Genomic DNA, 20,298 nt, shown 5'->3' on the forward strand with positions numbered 1-20,298 from the left:
CACGCTCTCTCCTCGACCTGCACTGCTCGAGCGTAGCAACGGCGCCAACATGCGCTCCTCCCCACTCCGTAGACGCTTCTCGAGCAAAAATGGCGCTGATGCACAGCGCGAGGGCCCACGTGATGCTATTAGGCCAATAGCGACACAGCGTTGGCCTAGGCCAGATCGCGCGAGGAGGTGGCGGAATTCTTCAAAGCGTGGCAGTACTTTACGAAGTTTAAGGGGCTTTAATCTAGTAGTGCTTGCGGCGCCATCTAGCAATGCGGCGTTCAACTAAAGTGTGCATAGCTATTATTATGATGGCGGCTTTTGCACCTACTCAGACGCTGGCGTGCCTTTCTTCGACTAGAACAACCATATGCAATGCCAAAAATGTACTAGCTGGTTGCAGCCGAGGAAAAGTGCCACAAGGTGACACTGCCAACGCTGTCGTTGCCGAGCGCTTCTGCGGTGTTCGCGAGGTATTCCCAAAACACTCTCACGAATAACACGCTTAGCGTTCGAAGGTGAGGGGAGCGAAGAGGGCTGGCAGGGGGGTTAGGTAAGATTTTGACGATATGAGATCGAAAATTAAGCTATGCTATCAAAGGACGAAGTATGAGCAGGAAGCAGCGCCGACTGGTTTGAGGTAGGACTGTTCAGCTAGGACACGGGCACGACATACGATTCGTTGCTGCACACGCAGAACGACGTTCAAAGACGCGTCTGCGCGACGAGGCCATGTGCAGGGATACATCGACATTATAGATGGAGCCACTTGACTTGAAGTTCACAGGTAAGATTGTAGCTGGACCCCCTACGCGTCATCGCTGCATTTCCACTTCGTTGCGCCGAGTTGCTTTCCTGCTACACGCAAGGCCACGCCTCATGTCAAGAGGTTGGCTTTGCCGTCTTACTTTATCGCACAGTGGCTGAGCTAGCCGAACGTTGAAGCGCCAAAATGGGGCAAAAGAAGGAAGGAACGCACGAAAAAAAGAAAGAAAGAAAGAAAGAAAGAAAGAAAGAAAGAAAGAAAGAAAGAAAGAAAGAAAGAAAGAAAGAAAGAAAGAAAGAAAGAAAGAAAGAACTAAAGAAAGATCTCTCGTTATATTCGAGCATGGTTCTGAGTACGACTCGAAGTGATTCTTTTGAAAGAGAGAAGTTCGCAAAACGACTTTCCGTTATTTTCGCCGGAGAACAGAATTACGGTAGTTAGAGTCGAATGAAAACGGAACTGACAGCTTTCGGGTGAAGTAGATGGCAGGAAGTGCTATCGTAAAGTTAAGGTTTCCGGGAGCGCGTCCAATCTTTTGGGAATGTTAACATTTCTTGGCGTTAAAAGACGAACATACGCATCACGTATGGGGCTACTTTTACCCCCACCCGCCCCTATAATGCTATATAGTCTGGTCTCTCAACAGTCCTATAGACGTCATATATCATTGCCCATATATGTGAAACTATGTGAAGCATGTACGAAGGAGAGAGAGAGAAAGAAAAACGAAGAAATTTAAAGAGCCTAACCAGAAAAATTAAGTCTGGTTTGCTACCCTGCACGGGGAAAAAAGGATTCGATGAGATGGGAAGGCAGCAAGACGAACGTAGAAACGAGAAAGCGGCACACAAAACTGAAGCCGCACACGCCACTGTCACCGTCTCTCTCGCAGGTCAGTAGACCGCAGAAAGCGAACTACAGCCCTGGTTGCCTTTGGCGCGCCCGTCCATATTGAGACCACTGTTCTAGTAATAAATTGCCGAAGGACTGAATGGCGGGATAGTGTCGGTAATTATTCATGGCAGAACTGTAGCGCACCCAAAGGGCCAAGGACACAGCTAGTCGAAACGGCACTCGATCGTAAAGTACACCAGTCCTGTCCTTCGTTCTTTGTGAGCATTGCAGCTTTGCCACGGCTGTCCTAGTACATTTCGCTCTGACAGGTGGCCGGATGTGTGAAGGCTTGTCCTACAGCTGAAAGCAAGGAATCTATAAATGGCACAAGGCTACACGTCTACAAGAAGTCTACAAGTAGTATATAGATTGTAGAACGTATGCACTTCATCTCGTTCGTTCCTAGTTCGGTATAGTGAACATGTGCGGAAATTCCGAACACGAGGTGTAGTGACCCTGAACGAGCAACCATGCGATTCAAGCAGACCTCGCGCGCTTGCAGACAGAACGATTGCGGAAGGTGTGAGAGAGAGGGGGGGAACAGGGGGGAAGACGAACGATCACTTTGAAATACAGACAGTAAAAAAAAGAAGTAAGACAAAATAAAGTTACAGGCTCTTCCCGGAGGTAGACGTCAGAACCGCGCAAGAAGGAGCACGAGCTATGGCAATCTTGTTCGTCTCGGACGGCGTGCGTGTTTATTATGGCAGCCTCGGAAGAATTCCTGAATTTACAGCGGAATGGGCAAAGTTTACGGCCGACGGAGGTCCGGCCCGTGTTCGGAGGGGGGGGAGGATTACGCGAGCTGTGAAATATGCACGCACATGTACACGGCGGGAGCGTTTGGAGTAACGCGAGCGAACATGTTTCGTAGCTTTTCTTTCTTTTCTTTTCTTTTTTATTTTCCTTCGTACTTAAATCTCCCTTCCTCGGAAATATGACTGCGGGGCTTCGGAATTTCTCGCATAAACCGACCAGTTCCCGTTATACAGCTGACGCGAACGTTAATAGCGCGGTATTCGCGGACTGGACGCAAGTGCCAAGAAGGGCACAGAGCAGCACCTATCTCGCGAGACAGAAAGAGGAATGATAAGGGAACGGAAAGGAGGCTAACCACGGCGAGCCCGGTTGGCTACCCTTCCCTGGGAAAGGATCGTCGATCCAATAAGCTTGCCGTATAAATGCTACAGGCTCGCCCACATACGTGTACGTGCATGTGAAACTGTATGAAGCCTATGTGAACGCTTGTACGACAAACGAAAGCAAGCATTTTATAGGCGTCAGAAGTGTATAATGTACAAGAGGTCTACAGGAAGTACACACGTAGATGATAGAACGCATCTCACGAGAACAAAGTGCAGACGTCATAGCTGTGGACTGTAAGGCACACTTAATTGTTAAATGTAACGAGCCCGAAAAGAAATTCCGACTGAACTGAATGTGAAAGCAACCTAAAGATTACTTTAGCGGTATCCTCTAAACTCGCCTATAGTACATAATCTACAAGATGTCTACAGGAAGCATATATACGATATAACGTACGTATCTCACGAGAACAAACTATGCAGACATCATAGAGGTGTACTATAGGGTACACAATTTGTTAAATATTATGCACAAAAAAATCTTTTTGACTCCCTTCAATTTGGACGCGAAATGAAGATGACCTATGTGATGACTCACCACAGTCTATAATCTACAAGAAGTCTACAGGAAGTATACAGATGAAAGAAAGTATCTCATGAGAGCAAACTATACAGATGTCATAGATCTGGGCTTTAAGGTACGCACATCTTGTTAAATATTACGAGCCGAAAACCAGATCTTGACTGACCTCAATTTGAAGGAAACCTAAAGATGACTGTGTTGGTAACCTCTGAACTCGCCTTTAGTCCCGTTACAGTCCGAGTGTTTTTGGCGCTGGGGTTTTCGCCATGTTTACGCATCCGACTGGTATGCAAATGGCCCGTAGCACTTAGCAGCTTCCGCTTGCATCGTAGCCAGAAACTGCCTTTGACACCTCACCGAACCAGCTCGTACGCCTGCCAAGTGACAGAACGGGCAACCACAATGCGCCAGAAAGCTGTTCTGGGTCAGGCGCACTGAAACTACCGAAGATGACATCATCACGCGTGACTCAGGTTGTTGCGAATTTATTTTGTTTGTTTGTTTTCAGTTCTGTCTCTAAACAAACACACGAGAAATTAGATTCGACTCTGCTGCGAGAAACACGTAAAGGTAGAGATGTCTGCATGCTGGTCATGCGAAAAAACAATGTAAAGAGGAAAGGCAAACTGTTTAAGGCTCGCTAAAACGCTCCATGTAAAGCTGTGCGATATATACTGCTCGGTGCTGTTCGCGTTCCAGCGCAAACTTAAAACAAGCGTGATTTGCCATGTTGGACTGTATAGGTATTATGAGGTTACGCACACTGAAAAAGATGAAGAATTTTCACTCTCAGTGTGACCAAAAGTTACGAGCGATGCACTAAAACTTCCGAATTCCCCGTACCTTGAGTTTCGTGAAACTTTTGTCCCTGGCACTTAACAGCCGTGACGTGTATCGCTTCAGCAATGCGCTTACAAAGGTAGACCGGAAGTGTCTTCACATCTCATAGGCACCCAAAAGCTGGTCGCCAGTTCGCTAAAACTCCAGAAAATGGTAAAATACAGCATGTCAGCTAGCTAGGTCGACCGAAAAGTGATTTACTTTCCAAGCACAGAGATAACGAATCACTTCAGTGAAATTCAGGAAAATGACACAAATCAGCGAGTTAGGTAGGTATAGATTAGTTATAGAGATTCCAAACGCGGCGAGAACTACTGCCGAATTCGCAAAACTTCTCTTTCATAAAATAGTGTTTGATATTGGCCGGCCGCCTTCACTGTCAGGTTGAACATTGCCGTTCGCTAGTACATTCTCTTGCGCACAGTTCTAGCGCAAGAGTTTCTGCGAACGTGGGCCCCCAGGTCACCAACTCACTAAAACTCCCGAACACGGCAACAAAAGGCAGGTTAGCCAGGTTCGACCGGAAGCGCCTCCTCGTTCCAGGCTCCGCAGGAGCCTACACCGGTCCACTAAAAACTCTGGGAAAATCGCACCGAGCGTCAAACTAACGTTCCCCAAAATTGCGCAGTCCGGAAAGGTTCGCAAAAACTCCCTGCAAGTGACGCCCCCGAGACTGCTGCAGATGCGCGCGACCCACGGTGCACATCGAGCGAGATGCCTTCCCCCGCGCCACCCCCTCCCCAATCCTGCTGAGGTCGACGAAGAAAAAGCAAAGATCGAACGACGAAGTGAAATTCGCGTATGCGCGCACACGAGCGTCAAAACAAGAGCGTTAACCGCGCACACAGCAACGGCTAGGCGGCGAAAGACGGTTTATATACAAGGCGCCGCCGAGGAAACACCTTTGCCACTTCCTTCTTTCCCTCCTTCCGGACTCTTCCCTTCGCACCACCCGTCTCTGCTATGCTTACTTCTTTAGCCGTTCCCCCGAAAAAAACATAAGATGCCTGCAGATGCACCGTTACGTCAGCGGTATGCGTCAATACATGCATGAGTGTAAGAACGAGCGGTAGGTATAGAGTGGTATATAAGGGTGACGGAGGGGGGGGGGGGGAGGGGGTTGTTGGTCGTTTTGGGTGGGCTTTGTGTACTGGAGAGGCTGCACCAAGGGGGAAGGGGCACGAATTTCACGAGCCAGCATGCGCCACGGGCATTCCAGACGTGGGCTATACAAGCGCGGGCTTGAGGCGGCGGAGGGATGCCCTTCGGACGTTTTATAAACCTCTAGACGACGGCGCGGCCTTCAGCGAGCGGCCTCCCCTCCCGCGCGTCATCAGACAAACGGGCACCAGCTGGCGGCGCGTGCTCCTTACAGATCGGCCGCGAGACGAAAAGTTTGAATTTTCGTTACGGCGACGAGTTACTAAGTTCCAGGAAAGCAGTTCTGCCTTTAAACATAGTGGCAAAGCCTTTAGCGCAATACCAAAAGACAGGGACGTGGACAGAGACACCGGACAGCGCTGTCCTGTGTCTGTCATGTCCCTGACGTTTTGAATTGCGCTAAGGGCTTTGCAGTAATGCACGATTCGCTTTTCGTGCCGTTTATAGTGTCCCTGTGCATAGTGTCCCGCCCACACGTACTCAGTGCTCACTCTCTCCTTTTCCTCCTCTTTCTAATCCCCTTTCCCCCACCCCCAGTGTAGGGTAGCAAACCGGATACTCTTCTGGTTGACCTCCCTGCCTTTCCTATCCTTGCTTTCTCTCTCTCTCTCTCTCTAAGGGCTTTGGCATTATGAGTAAACCATACCAACTAGCCCAAGAATCAGCCTTGCTGTCTTTAAAGTATCGAAAGGAAAACGAAGGGATCGATGTTTTTTTTTTCGACAGTCGGGACCACAATTAGGCCAACAGACAATGATGCCGAAGAAAGGCGTACACGGGAAAAAAACAACTGTGGTTTTTGATCAAAATGCGTGACTAATGAGGAAGAGAGAAATGACCGAAAGGGAGCGAAAAGACAACTTGCCGCCGGTTGGAGTCGAACATACAACCTCCGCATTTTACGCGTGCGATGCTCTATTCAATAAATGAGCTGTACGGCGGTGGCTATCCTCCCGTCGACTTTGTACTTGCGTATGTGTGCGAGGTCTGGCCTCGGTAGTGTTAGCCAGCGCCACCTACGGCGCTGGCAATGCAAGATACGGTGTGTGGCTATACAGACGCGCTACTGCGTGGAGTAGGAAATGACAGCCTTTTAACAAGGTGACACGGATGAGACGATGCGCCGAATACTGTTTTCCGTTTCCCGTATGTGGGCACGTCTGAGCGGAGATAAACAAGTAACGGGCAGAAAACGGCAACGAAGTGAGAAACAATTAAAAGAAGAAAGAAATACACAAAAAAAAGCAGTTAACCTCACCGTATGGCGTTCCACCACTTAGCTCCCAACACAAAGCTGCTTGCCTGCGTAAGCATGGAGGAAGGAAATAAACTAGGAGGGAGCATTACATCACGCAGTAGGCCTCGGCAAGCCAACTCTCAGTGGAACCATACCCATCGCTTTTATTTTCCCTCGGCTGTGACAGTGATGTCGCGTACCGCGCAAGAGTGACGGACTGTAACTGACGATGTGTTTGCTGTGTTATGTGCTCTCTCTCCTCCCATCTTTCATCCCCCCCATCCCACTCCCATGTGTAGGGTAGCAAACCGGTTAGGCTAAACTGGTTAACCTCCCTGCCTTCCTTCTCCACTTTTTCCTTCCTTCCTTCCCTCGAAAAAGTCTGCCCAACATGTGACCTACGAGACTCAGCGTACTGGCCGAGGGCGTTTGGTTCCCGGCAGTTTTTATTTTTTTTAAACCGCTGCGGACATTTGTACGGCTGTCCTGCCGCGGCTCTAGCTGCCGAGCGGGGGCACTAAAACCTACGGCGTGCTGTGACGTGGCGATCACGTGCTGGGCTGACCCGTGTGGCTTCAATCGTGCTGCGCGACGCGTCCTTCTTGTTCTTTCCTTCCTCCGTGCGTGTAAGCGACGTATAGCGGTAATGTAACGTCACGTTCGGTTTGACAGATATGAGTGGTCGTCGTTGGAGGAGACGCCGGGATAACAATTGGAATGGGAGTAGCAAATCACTTCTGCGGAGGCCCGCAAGGTGTCGGAAGGTCCATGAAAGCAGGGATAGCAGGCGTGACAGATATGAGTGGTTGCCATTGGAGGATACGCCGGGATAACAATTGGAATGGGAGCAGCAAATTGGTTATGCGGAGGCCCGCAAGGTGTCGGAAGGTCCATGAAAGCCAGGACAGCAGGGGTAACAGATATGAGTGGTCGTCATTTTAGGAGACGCCGGGATAACAATTGGAACGGGAGTAGCAAATCAGTTATGCGGAGGCCCGCAAGGTGTCGGAAGGCCCATGAAAGCAGGGATAGCAGGGGGAAAGTAAACATGTCCGCAATAAAGATTAGTTAGAGGCAATTGGAAGTTTGGTGGCAGGAAATTAAGTAGGGAGTCCACGAACAACGGAGGCGTACAAAATCAAAGTTTGCAATAGTGGTTCTGAAAGGTTGATGCTGGGATTTTTTTGTCTGTGTGTTTCTTTTTCAATATGTAGGCAGGACATTAGGCTATAGATAATGACAAGAGCTTGGTGGTGCAAACCGTCACCCCCTTTCAAAGGGGACGCTCATAGCATCCATCCATCCATCCATCCATCCATCCATCCATCCATCCATCCATCCATCCATCCATCCATCCATCCATCCATCCATCCATCCATCCATCCATCCATCGAAAATTTGGCAATTACGACCGTAAAGAGCGTAAGAGTGTGAGTTGTAGACCGATTTACACCCTCAAAAGTGCAAATATGTTTACCATAGTTTACTGCTGACACCGCCAACTACCTAGCGCAAGCTCCTGACACCTGCACGGTGGCCAACAGGCAGTGGAAAAGGGGGTGGGGTGTATGAGGGCAGGGGTGTAGGAGGACATGGACAGAGGATAGTAGAGAGGATACTGTGTAGATGAAGGAAACTATTTACATTTTGCGCCGACTACGAAGAACTATACGAAATCCTTGAGCCAAGCCTTCTGTGGCGCTTTATACAGTGGCAAGTTACAAAGCCCCGTTGTCGAAAACAAACAAAGAATAAACGCGTAACTCGCGTGCATAAACGCAGCAGTCAATACAACCACCAACAGCAACTACGGCCAGAAAGCTTCCAGCGCGTTCCAATAATCGGACGCCAAGTCATATCGTCTGTTTCGTGCTTAAAATGCGAAAAAAAAACCTACGTGTAAAAAGGAAAAAAGGAACGTCCTCAACAGCGTAAGCATAATCACACGAACGACGAACGCATCGAACAAGTTTCTAGAAAGTCCTAAGTCGCCAACGGATTTCGTGACGTTCCAACAGCCAAATTTTTTTAAAGCGTCCTCGCACGGGCCAGACGATTATTTTTGACGCCCATGTGTTTGCCACGCTTGGCGCACGAGCTTGTTTGCGATACGATCCATCGTGCGACTGAACCTGTCGACAGCTCATCCAACAAGCTCATCGCAGCAAGTGTGTCTGAACGGGTCTCCGACGGGTTTGACTGGTCCAGCTGCCGGGACCTGTTGGATACCTCGAAATTCGCTGTAACGTAGGAGTCCGAGAAACAAAACCCTGTACAGCTGCAACATAGGATGGACTTTCCCCACCTCTTTCCTCTTTCCCTTCATTTCCTCTTTCCCCCACCCCCAGTGTAGGGTAGCAAACCGGATGCTGTTCTGGTTGACCTCCATGCCTTTCCTACCCTTGTTCTCTCTCTCTCGAAATACGCAGGGAGCAATCGAAGCAAGGCCGCCAATAACCCATACATTATGGGGTTTTACGTGCCAAAACCACTTTCTGATTATGAGGCATGCCGTAGTGGAGGACTGCGGAAATTCCGACCTCCTGGGGTTCTTTAACGTGAACCTAAATCTAAGCACACGGGTGGTTTCGCATTTCGCCCCCATCGAAGTGCGGCCGCCGTGGCCGGGATTCGATCCCGCGACCTCGTGCTCAGCAGTCCAACACCATGGCCACTGAGCAACCACGGCGGGTGCCCGCCGATAAACCACGCACGCCGTTCTACGGATAGAAACGAACCTCCCCCGCGGAGGGACGTCAGCGACAGCTCACCGTGGCAGTGGGTGCACTTGTCTCCGCACCGTTGGTCAGTGGCCGCACCGTTGACGGCGGCAGCGGACGACGCACCGTTCGCCGCTGTGCCGTTGCAGGAAGATGAAGACGACGACGACGAGGACGGCGAGGGCGACGTCGAGGAAGGAGCCGGCGGCCTGGGCGATGGGGCGGCGTCCGGCTCGGGGCTGCCGGTGCGTCGCCGCTTTGCCGGCGCACTCGGCGCCACGCTGCTGGACGATCGCCACGCCGGCCACACGCAGACAGCGGCCAGCCTCCGGACCCGCTGGCGACCACCCTACCGACGCGTGTCCTCTCTCCTCTCTTTCTCTCGCTCTCTCTCCACCACGACCGCCGACGCTAACACTTCACAGCACCGCTAACCACCATCACCATCATCATCGCCGCCGCCAATGCCGTCGCCGTCACGACCGCAAGGGGATGACGCGAGAAGCGGCAGCGACCACAGTACACAGCACCGGGACGGCACGGGACCACAGCGGATGCCATCCTTAGAAGACTGTCTCCTTTTTGATTTTTTTTTTCTCTTTGACAACTCGTATCGTTCCGACACGTGGTTCTGATCTGCACACGCCGCTGAACAGAGTTCGAAGCTCCACAGAGACGGGCGCTTGTCCTTTGTATACAGCAGTGGCGATCTTGGCTATCAGCTATTGCGAGGAATGTACGTCCGAAACCGTCCGCCAAGTGGCATCCGTGTCGAGTAACTCGAAATCCGGACAGCTTCCGGACGTCGCTTCGCCGGACAGCGAGTCTGCTCGAGTATTTACAGGGTTTGGTCAGCGGTCTTTACTCGCCAGGAAGGGCTCTCCGAGAGAAGCACTCATTCGAGCGAAAGTTTCTAACAATTACCGCGCGTTAAGAAGACGACCATTGTAGCCGGTGCATTCTTTCGGACGGCCTGACAGGGCCACCTGCCGATTCCGCTGAAATTGGCGGCAGCGTCGTGGTCTGGTTGTGGTCCTCGCGCTACACCAAGCGCTGTTCAAGAGGCGCCGAGAAAGAGTTGGCACTGCGAGCCGGCGCCAGACGCGTCAAAACAATATCCTCCGCGCGATTCGCCGCCAGGACAGCTGAAGACCACGCGCGGGGTGTTCTGGGCCTTCCCGGTGTAGACGGCGCACGAACGGTACTTTCCTTGCCTGTTGGCTCGAGGACAAGCACGAAGCCGGCTGCCAGGGGTATCCAACAGGTGAAATCCGTAACGGTGCGGCGAGAGCGAGCCGGGGCGGCGGAGAACACGGTGCTCCCAAGGCGATTAAACCGGCGAGTTCGCAGCAAGTGTTCAGATATTCAGAAGGATGACCGCTTAAGAGGACATTCCAGATGTTGCGCGAACAACGTACGAGCGAATAGGCGTCGTCGTGTGGTTGTGACGAGAGCAGAAAGCAGGGGATGCAGTCGCTTTCGTTAATCGGTCCGTGGTTTAGAGACAGCACCTTCGAGTTTTGATTTCCCGTAGGACAGCGTGTATCCTGCAGGCGCTTCGCACCACTGGAATGGGCGACAGACTTGGGACACGCAGTATAGCGGTTGGCGGAAGCACCGCTTTGCCAGCGATCAACAGACCAGAGGATACTCGTTCCGAGGCTGAGATTGTTCGCTCAGGTTGGCGATTCGGCGGCCACCAAAACGTTCCGCCTTCCTGGTGTGCGGCGCGCGTCTTCGACAGGTGCAGGCGCAAGGAACGTTCAGCAAACAAACCGGAGCTTATGTGCCGAAGCACCGGCGAGCGAGGGAGGCGTTGTCGGTTTAGAGGCTCTCCGACACGGCCGACCACCGCCGCACTTCAGCTCGGTGAAGCTCCGTCAGAGGAAGTAAGAGAAGAGGGGACGTCTTCAAGAGGTCCAGGTCAAGACGCACAATAGCCGAGAGTACACAGTTCACCGCACAGGCTCCGCTAGCAGCGCAGAGTTCAAGAGACCAGAACTGCGCCTGGCCTGCCGCACATGTGGCGGTTGGAAGTGGTCGGCCGCGGACTGAAGCCACCGCTGAATGAAAGTCGGTTTACGGCGAGGGTCCAGCTGAGAGGCCTCGCTGCCGGCTTTGCCAAAGGGGCCAGGACTCTCCCGGTGTTTGCGTGTGCCGGCTCGGAGAGAGCCCCGGGCTGCTGCTGCTGCCGCTGCGGCTCGAGGGCAAAGTGTGCAGTGAAGAGAGAGAGAGAGCGTGCGCTGGCGGTGTCCCCGTTCAGAGGCAGCCTTCCGAGCCGACTGAATCACGGCCCGCTGTGCTGCCCGCCAGCCCGGGACGCGCGGGCGCGCGCGCGCGCTCACGGCGGCGGTGTTTCCGAGCCGCCGCCATCTTGGCATCCAGGAATAGACGCACACACCCTTCTCTCGCCGGGTCCTGGCACCGGGCCCAGGGCTCGTTTCTTCGGTGGTGGCTCCCCCGGTGCCCGTTGTGCGGAACCGAGGGCGGCGGTGGGGGGGGGGGTTGTCCCGGAGGAAGAGGAGGCTGTGGCCGGCCTGCGTGCGGTGCTCGGTCCACAGTCTGTGTGCGTACGTGCGTGTGCGTGAGTTCGTGCTTTCGTGTGTCTGTCTGTCTGTGCGTCGTTCGTGTACCTGTATCCTAAGAGGCTTTCTTTCTTTCTTTCTTTCTTTCTTTCTTTCTTTCTTTCTTTCTTTCTTTCTTTCTTTCTTTCTTTCTTTCTTTCTTTCTTTCTTTCTTTCTTTCTTTCTTTCTTTCTTTCTTTCTTTCTTTCTTTCTTTCTTTCTTTCTTTCTTTCTTTCTTTCTTTCTTTCTTTCTTCCTTTCTTTCTTTCTTTCTTTCTTTCTTTCTTTTTCTTTCTTTCTTTCTTTCTTTCTTCGGCGACTCCTTTTCCTTTCGTGCATTCGTTCTTGCTTCCGCGGTTGCTTTTCTGACTGCGGTCCCGGCACAGTCGGCGCACAGAGGCTAGAAGCGCTGACACTCCGAGGACGCCGGCGCGCCGCCGACGTGATTCTCTGGTGTTTGGCGCTGCTCAGCTGTTTCGGCGAGCGGGCTTGGCGAGCTAAGTGCTGGCAGAGTCGAGAGGGGAGTCGGTTCCTCGCCGGAGGGCTTGCTTTCGCCGGCGGCGCCGGACACGCCTGCCGGGCGACAGGAATCTCGCGAAGCGGCAGTGCAACCAGTGAGCGCGCCGACGTTCCCTGGGCCTGCCTCACACACCCCCCCCCCTTGCCTCCACCCCCCCCCCCCCCCCCGCCTCTGCTTGCCGCGCCTCGGTGGATTGTCTTAAATCGAGGAGGAGTGTTTGGCAGGCGCTCGAAGGATAAATAGAAACAGCAGGGTATACGGAGGGAGAGAGAGAAGGGATGTGCACCTGCCTGTGCATACTCTCCGTTTGGCCTACTCGCCGACAGCCGCAATGTGGCTTAATAGGGGAAGCTGAATTCACACAACTGTATATTGCCCGTTGACATCCTGTGGACATCTCCAAGACGTATATTTGCCTTTTTTTATAGGAGTCCCTTGGCAGGCACTCGAGGGATATGTAAGATTATCAAAGCAGCGGGACTAGAAGAAAGATATCTCGGCTAACTTTCTTCCATCAGCTTTTTCATAACCCAAATATATTCTCTCAGGCACACATCTTACCAGGCAAAAGAAAATTCTCACGAATTGATCACGAATTTATAATCGAACAACCATTTGCACGTACTAAACTATTGCAGTTTTCGTGTCTGCACTTAGCCATTTCGGAATGGAATAATCTCCCAAGTAACATAGCTGAAATAACTGACCATATTATATTCAAACAAGCACTTAATGAAACATTCGTAAATTAATAACATTAACATTTCTTCCTGCCTTTCATCAGATGTCATATTATTGTTTGTATAATTTAATAATTATTGGCGTATGATGTTGTCGAATTAGAAGTGATGTAAAGGTTGTATAGCATGTACTACTTCATCTAAGGATATTTGACTTACAATGTATATTGTATATCATTGTATATTGCATATCAATTGTTCTCCCCCCCCCCCCCTATGTAATGCCCAAGCTGGGCCTTTAAATGAAAAAAAAAATGGAAAAAAAGAGTCTGTAGTGCTTCCTGAGTTCGGTCGGCTCATCGACTGCGCGGTGCCGGTGCATCTTAGCAAACGGTGAATTGAGACACTGTGGATCCCCCGTAGACATTTCGTGGACATCTCTCCTTTTTACGCGTATCCCTGTGGCACGCGCGCGCACAAAGATCATTGAACGAAAGGACCACAAGGATCACGCGAGCCTTCTACATGTCTGCAGCCTTCTCGGCGTTCTGACTGCAGTGCGCGCGTACAGCGCAGTGTGCCATAATAAGAAGTCGAGTTGACACGCTTTGTAGAGGGGCTGTAGAATTCTAGCGGACTTCTCTGCGCTTCTTTATATCAGTGTCGCACGCGCTTTTTTTTAAAGAACCATCGATACGAAGACCACGAAGACGAAAGGATTTCGTTTCTACTCTTCATTGCATACAGACGACTCCTGGGCAGCAGCAGAGTGTACTCGTAAAAAAAAATAACTGAATTTAGAAACTCTGTAAACTGCCAGAAGGCACGCCTGTAGACCTCTTTGCCGTCTTATAACCCTCTCACGCTCGTACTTTCAGAGACCATTAAGACCGCTGAAAATCTACAAGCCTCACAAGACTACGTTCCACGAGCTCGTGGAACGGAGCCAGTGAGGGTCGCCGGTTTTAGGAGTCGTACTGGCTTCAACGTCCCTAAAGGAAGCGCACGTGGCACAGAGATGCTACAGCCCTGTCATTTTGTCCATTAAAGTGCATGCACAGTTCACCAGAAGTGGTTAACGAGTCTGTTTCCGTCTGTCTATCGTGACCCACAAGCTTTCAAGCGGTTCTTTGTAGAAAGTCTACAGACGTTCCAGAAGAACTTCAGTTTGGCCTAGTTGGTGTTTACTGCATATCATACTGACCGCTAATAAAGAGGAAGACAGGGGAATAGAGCACAAAACGACTACACGGGCGACACGGGAGTTGAAAGTTACCGCCCATGTCGTCCTTTTGTGTTCTCTTCTCCTGTCCTCGTCTTATTAGTGGTCAATATGATATGCTACAGACGTTAGACAACCAAAAATAAAGGGTGGGTGCATAGGTACAGAGGTGCCAACGCAGATAATCTATATACTTCACCGAATATCCCCCATAGACTCTCTATATAGACTATCTGAAATTAAGTTTTCGGGGGTGCGTACCACAGTCCTAACCCACACCCTCCCCGTGATGGCGCTGTAGACGCTGGTCCTTAATTTGTCGTGCGGGCATGCGGCTCTGCTGGTTCGCAGCCAAAGCCTCGCTGATGAATCGAGGAGCGAATGGAGATGGACGTGCAAAGTGTGTATACAGAAATGTCTAGCCTGCGTCTGCTATAGTTGACACTAATCCTTCTTCAAGCTGTAACTTTCCTGATACGGCGCCAGCGGTTGCAGAGTGGCAAAAAAAATGTGTGCGCGTGTATGTGTGTGTGTGTGGGGGGGGGGGGTGACGAAGGACAGTGAGCGCTTGTTCGTAGACCCAGAAAATCATGGGAAAGGAGGTTTGGGCCACTCGCCACGACGACACCTTCCCCTGTGGCGCCCCAGTGCACCCATTCGTATTAGTGGGGTACGCGTCCTCGAGGTTGGGGACCAACTCCCCTTGCCAGGCGTTGATGTGCCGTATAGGCTGCGCACCTGGCCGGGAGCAAGCTTGCACATATATTTTACCCGTAGGTACCAGGCGGCAGCTCTAGTCTACCTAGCTCCCACAGCCGCGGTGGATGCTTCTATGCAGAGCCGTCTGTGATTCCACAGGGGACGCCCTCGACAACGCCTACAGCTCCCCCTCCCCCACTTTCGACATGTGAGACCCCTCCCCCTCCCCCTACAGGGAGCCGAGCACCAGGCCGAGGGACATCCCTACTCATTAGAAAAAAAAACAACGGGCGGGTTTCCGGCGGCACCTGGATTCGAACCTAGTACCTTCCGCACGCGAGGCGGATGCTCTACCGCTAGGCCACCGCTGCGGTGCCAACTCCGCGCATCTTTGAACATCAACCGGCCAAAACCCTCGTTCTTACAAAAAACCTTGCGCCGCTGGTTGAAGCCAGCACCAACTGCTGACGCAGTTGACGCCAGCGCCAAAAGTTTCGTTGTCAACAGAGAGCACATTCTTACAAGTGTTCGAGAGTAAGGAGAAAGAAATAATGAGATGTATTAGTAAATTAGCCTTCCGCAATGGCAAAGAAGGTAACCCTTAGCCTGAGAAGGAACTTATTGATTAAGCCAGGGAAAACGCAAAAAAGGAAAGACGTTGAAGTTGCCGCACTATAGCTTGCCGTTACGTCACCAGTCTCGACGGCGACCGCGGTCAGGCATATTTCATTTTTCATCGTTAAAGTTTAGCTACATTGCATTCTAAAGGAGCCAAAGACATACATTCGCAAGTTTAAAGTACGTTTGCCAAGCCATAGCAGCCCAAATACGAAAATCTACGTTGAAATCTGTGACGTCACACTTACGCACCAACGCTAACGTTCTGGCGCGATATAAAATAAGGAAAAACATAACTCTGAAATGCCCTTCATTTTCTCGAATACTTAATTACCTGTTTTCTGCCGATTAATGCAGGCAGGGTTTCTGGTACAATTCTTAACCAGTTGAAACTCATTTCGTATTCCATTATTTGTCCCTTTATAATGGACTGCGATTTCTTTCCGAACAGGCCTTCCCCTATCTCTTCTGTACATTGCAGCCTTCTGACCGCTGTGGATTTCCATCGATCAGTCAATCAATCAAGCAATGAATGAATCATATATTTAGCGTACTCAGGATGAAACCTAAGGTCTGAGTGCTGGCACGAACAAACAATAAAAGAAAAAGGAAGGAACTACAAGAGTATATAAGTAAAAAAGGAGGGAAAAATAAACAAGAAGTGAGACCGACTGGGCGTTAATACCCGTGTAGAAACACGTTAGGTATAAAAGGACAATTACAAAAATTATTAAATAATAATAATAATAATAATAATAATATAAACACTGGGCCAGCCTATATTTCTTGGATGCAATGTTGTAGACACTTTCAAATCCCGCCATAGTTTCGAATTCACAATCACGTCACTTGTGATTGGCTCTGCCAGAACTGCTACGGCCTCTCCGATTGGCTCGAAACGCCAAGGCGGCGGCTGCATTCGGCCACACTGCTGAATTCGACAGAGTTCAGAACAGCCCTCCAGGTTAGGTTAGCTAGACCATAAACATCAGTGTCGAAACTGACGCTAAATGTCACGGGGGCCTTTTCTCGGGAAACTGGGCACAGAACTGCACTCGAACCCACGCGTGCTGAAACTTGACTCGACGTCGGATGCTTCCTCGACCCGGCTTCCGAGAAACAGACGACGAGGGACCAACTTCGGGAGAGAGAGGGACTAGATTACACTCCAGATTACGAAATATCGAGCTAAATAACGAACACACTTCGGCTATTCCTTTGGCAAGTGCGAGTCCGTTAGCTCTGCCAAGTTCGTGTCACGGGAAGAGCGACGCGTTGAATCAGCGTCCTAGCTCGCCAGAACCGCGCGCGGACAGCGATTTCAAGAATAATCTGCCTAGCTCTGCGGCAATACAGCTTTCTCAGTTCAAATGTTCAGATGAAATATGTCAACAAACAAACAAAAACAATCGGCAGACTTCATGCGATTCACTCCCACTCTGAACAAATTTACTGCGATCACGCGGCGCTGGCTCCCATGCGCCAGTCACACGTATGAACTATGCATAGGCTGTGGACACCCCCGCCTACTCAAGAACCACTTGCAGTCGAGCGCCTTTTATAACAAAGTGATCGGGGCCTCTGAAAATGATTCGTTTGTACAAACCACTTCACTGTAAATGTCGCCGACGCACGGCTCACAATAGAACCGGGGACAGAAGCATTCCTTCGTTATACAGGCCATTTCGCTGTATAGAGGCACTCGACTGTATTCGGTATTAACTGTAGTCTAACAACGAAAGCGGCTATGGCAAACGCTTCGCCGTTCACTTTGTCGAAATCTTGGCTACAGCGACATCTATCGGTAGGCAGTTGTTGGCCACCGCCATTCTGCATCGACTTCTGAACCGCTGTTTTGTTTGTCTTTTAAAGCGAAACTTTCTTCGCATCTTCCCCGAAGCTTGGCATCCGTCTTCCGTTTGCTCGCAGGAGTATTTGTGGATATATACAGACAACTTGGGGGCACTGGGCATGCGCTGGCTGCTGCCCCTGCCGGGTGGACATCTCGGGTCGCTGAGTACGTACCTGAACACACAATTTCGATACTGCGTGGATATATGCGCAATTGGGTACGCACTATCTGGGGACATAAGTACCCAGGCCGAGCGAGCGTTGACCACATTGCCACATACATATCACAAAACCACACATATATCATAATCAAAAATATAGTAGCATAGATACCTGGTGCTACCACCGGGGACAAAAAGTGCCCAGGACTAGCGATCGTCGACAGCACTTCATCGCTGCAGCCTCGCCGGAAAGCGTGGGGGCCACGTATACGCGCTTTTCCCCGGTGGTCTGGAACGCACACGACGGCGCGGATGACCCCGGCAGAGGGTGCAGCGATGCAATGCAGTCGACGCTCGCTTGGCCTGGGCACTTTTTGTCCCCGACGGTAGCACCAGGTATATATGCCACTATATCTTTGATGATGATATATGTGTGGTTTTATGGCGCAAGAGAAAACGTGACCCTTCTTAGTCAATCGCCCGGAATATGGTACACTGCGCCACTGTGACTCGTGGGGGGGAATACGATGCCTGAAATCTATTCAGATAAGTGGGCCGTGCGTGTTTTTGCGCAGACACCTCTCTTTGATCGGCATGTAAATGCGCCCACGCGTTGCTTTCTAGAGAAAGACAGAGAGAAACAACTTCATATAATCGCCTGCAGAACGACGCCATGACTAAATGGCGCCGTGACGCGGGCCCTGACGTCTTCTCAGCGGGTGGTCTCTACTCAACTCCAGCGCGTGTTACTCCCGCGGTCGGTCGCCCTGAGGGGCAACGTTCCGCCGGTTTCGCTCGGCCTTTGTCTTTCAAGAGCCGCCGAGACCTGCTGGACGGCCCAGGTTTGGCTTTCGTGGTCGTAGCATTCCGCCGCAGCCGCGAGTCGCGGCGGAATCGTTGTACTTTCTAGAAGAGTTGACTGTTGGCATAGCTGTTGGGCTAGTTGTTAGGCTAGCTTTCAACATGGTGAAACCGCAACGGGTACTCGACTAGGGAAACAAACACAACGCATCCGCAAGAGCTCCAGAAAACTGATCTTCCCTCAAGTGTGCGCGCAGTTTAGCAGCCTCGGTTTCCCTGTTATTAAAGCAAAAGAGTAACCTTCGTTGTCAGTACACACGAGAACTACAAGCGCTACCAGGAAAGCTTCAATTATATCGCGCGAATTTTTCCGCAGGGATGTGCACCATCGATGCCAGAGCGATCGTAGACCCGCGTAGAGCCATCGATTATCATCTTGTAAAAAGGGGGTATTGCGCTAATTCAGTCAAAACGTTTCTCGCGCTAGGGCTGACTCACTCGCCCAATGCGTACGTCGCCGCTGTTTTTCTCTCCTCGACCTTCCCCCCTCCAAAGCCGTGAGCTCTCTTTACGCAAGACGCAGGGACGCGATCATCATCGTCGATAACGCTACGATGCGACGACGGTGGGAAAGGGTGTATATATATATATAGGGAGCGGGACAAGGAGGACGCGTAAGGTCCCGTAGCCCACTCAGAGAGACGGCATGCGTGCGTGGCGGTCTCTATAAACGGAGTTCCCGCGAACTGCAACACCCCCCCCCCCCCCCCCAACGGCCCGGCCCTCCTGGGGAGGAAGCAAGCAAGGCAGCAACAGCAGAGGCAACGTTGTTTTGCAAAAACACTGTCGCCGCCACCGTCTGACGGCAGGTGTAAGCATGCTATAAACAACCGTCCTCGCGCTTCCTCCTGGAAGTTTGGGAAACGGCGCGGCTTATCGCCGCAGCCGCGGGTCACGCATCGCGGCGGCCGGCGCGAGCCCTGCTGACGGTCAGACATCATCGACGGCCGTGGGGGGTGGGGGGGCAGTGGGGGAAGGGGAGGAGGGGGGAGGGGGTGCGGCGAACCGAGCTGCCGCGATGTTGCAGCGCGGCCTCAGTCGCGGGCCGTAAACAACCGCGTCCACGTGGTCTGCCGCGCGTTGCCGCTCTGAGACGTCTTCTAGACGTCACGCAGACGTCAGGGCGCGAGCCCAGTGTTTGCTGAGTCTCGCGAAACGTCGAAGAAGAAGGAGAAGAAGAAGAAGAAGAAAGAGGAGAAGAAGAAGAAGAAGAAGAGAAAGAAGGAGAAAAGGAAGAAGAAGAATAGGAAGAAGAAGAAGAAGAGGAAGAAGGAGAAAGAGAAGAAGGGGTGTGCGGCGAGTTGTAGAGCGATTAACGTCGTTTCGAGAGACGCGCTTTGATTTATCGCTTTTCGTGATTCCTCCTTTCCCCTGGGAAGGGATAGCGATTGCAAAGTGTACAACCTCGCTCGCTCGTGGAACTGGCGTGTATCCGAGTTACGTCCGTGTACTGCCGACTGTGACATCGTAGTGGGAGAAATAGACAAGAAGCCGTCCTTCCGGTCACGTCCTGTTTAAGAAGCTGTCTGTTTGTCTATTTGTCTTTCTCTCCTTCACAGCGCTGCCCTGTTCAACCGAAATGTACCGTGTGCACTCCGACAATCACATTTATTTTCTGTACAATTTTTTATGGAAGCTATACGGAACTTGTATGAAATCCACGTATTTTTCCGTACGCATTACACGTAAATTGCGCGGAACCCTTGGAATGGCATACGGAACGTTTAAGTAGGATGTGCATTCCGGCTTTACGCCATTTACGCTCCTCTGTGATTTCCAATTTACTCATGACAGGAACTTCGCGAATGTTGGCGATATTTAACTGTCTTCGGTGCTTTTCAGTGTTTT

General features: G+C 51.2%; 1 protein-coding gene across 3 annotated transcripts in view; it reads right to left on the reverse strand.

The window, feature by feature from the left end:
- Positions 1-20,298, reverse strand: part of LOC139048920 (myocardin-related transcription factor A-like) — a 263,394-nt gene that overhangs the window by 60,198 nt on the left and 182,898 nt on the right. The window contains exon 1 of one of the 3 annotated variants that reach the window (XM_070523884.1): positions 9,326-9,439. The exons of the other annotated variants lie outside the window; for them this stretch is intronic. The gene's annotated coding sequence lies outside the window, so the exon portion shown is untranslated. Of the gene's footprint in view, positions 1-9,325; positions 9,440-20,298 lie in introns of those variants that run through there. 3 annotated transcript variants of the gene reach the window in all.

Source organism: Dermacentor albipictus, chromosome 8 (assembly GCF_038994185.2).
Source record: "Dermacentor albipictus isolate Rhodes 1998 colony chromosome 8, USDA_Dalb.pri_finalv2, whole genome shotgun sequence".
Lineage (NCBI taxonomy): Eukaryota > Metazoa > Arthropoda > Arachnida > Ixodida > Ixodidae > Dermacentor > Dermacentor albipictus.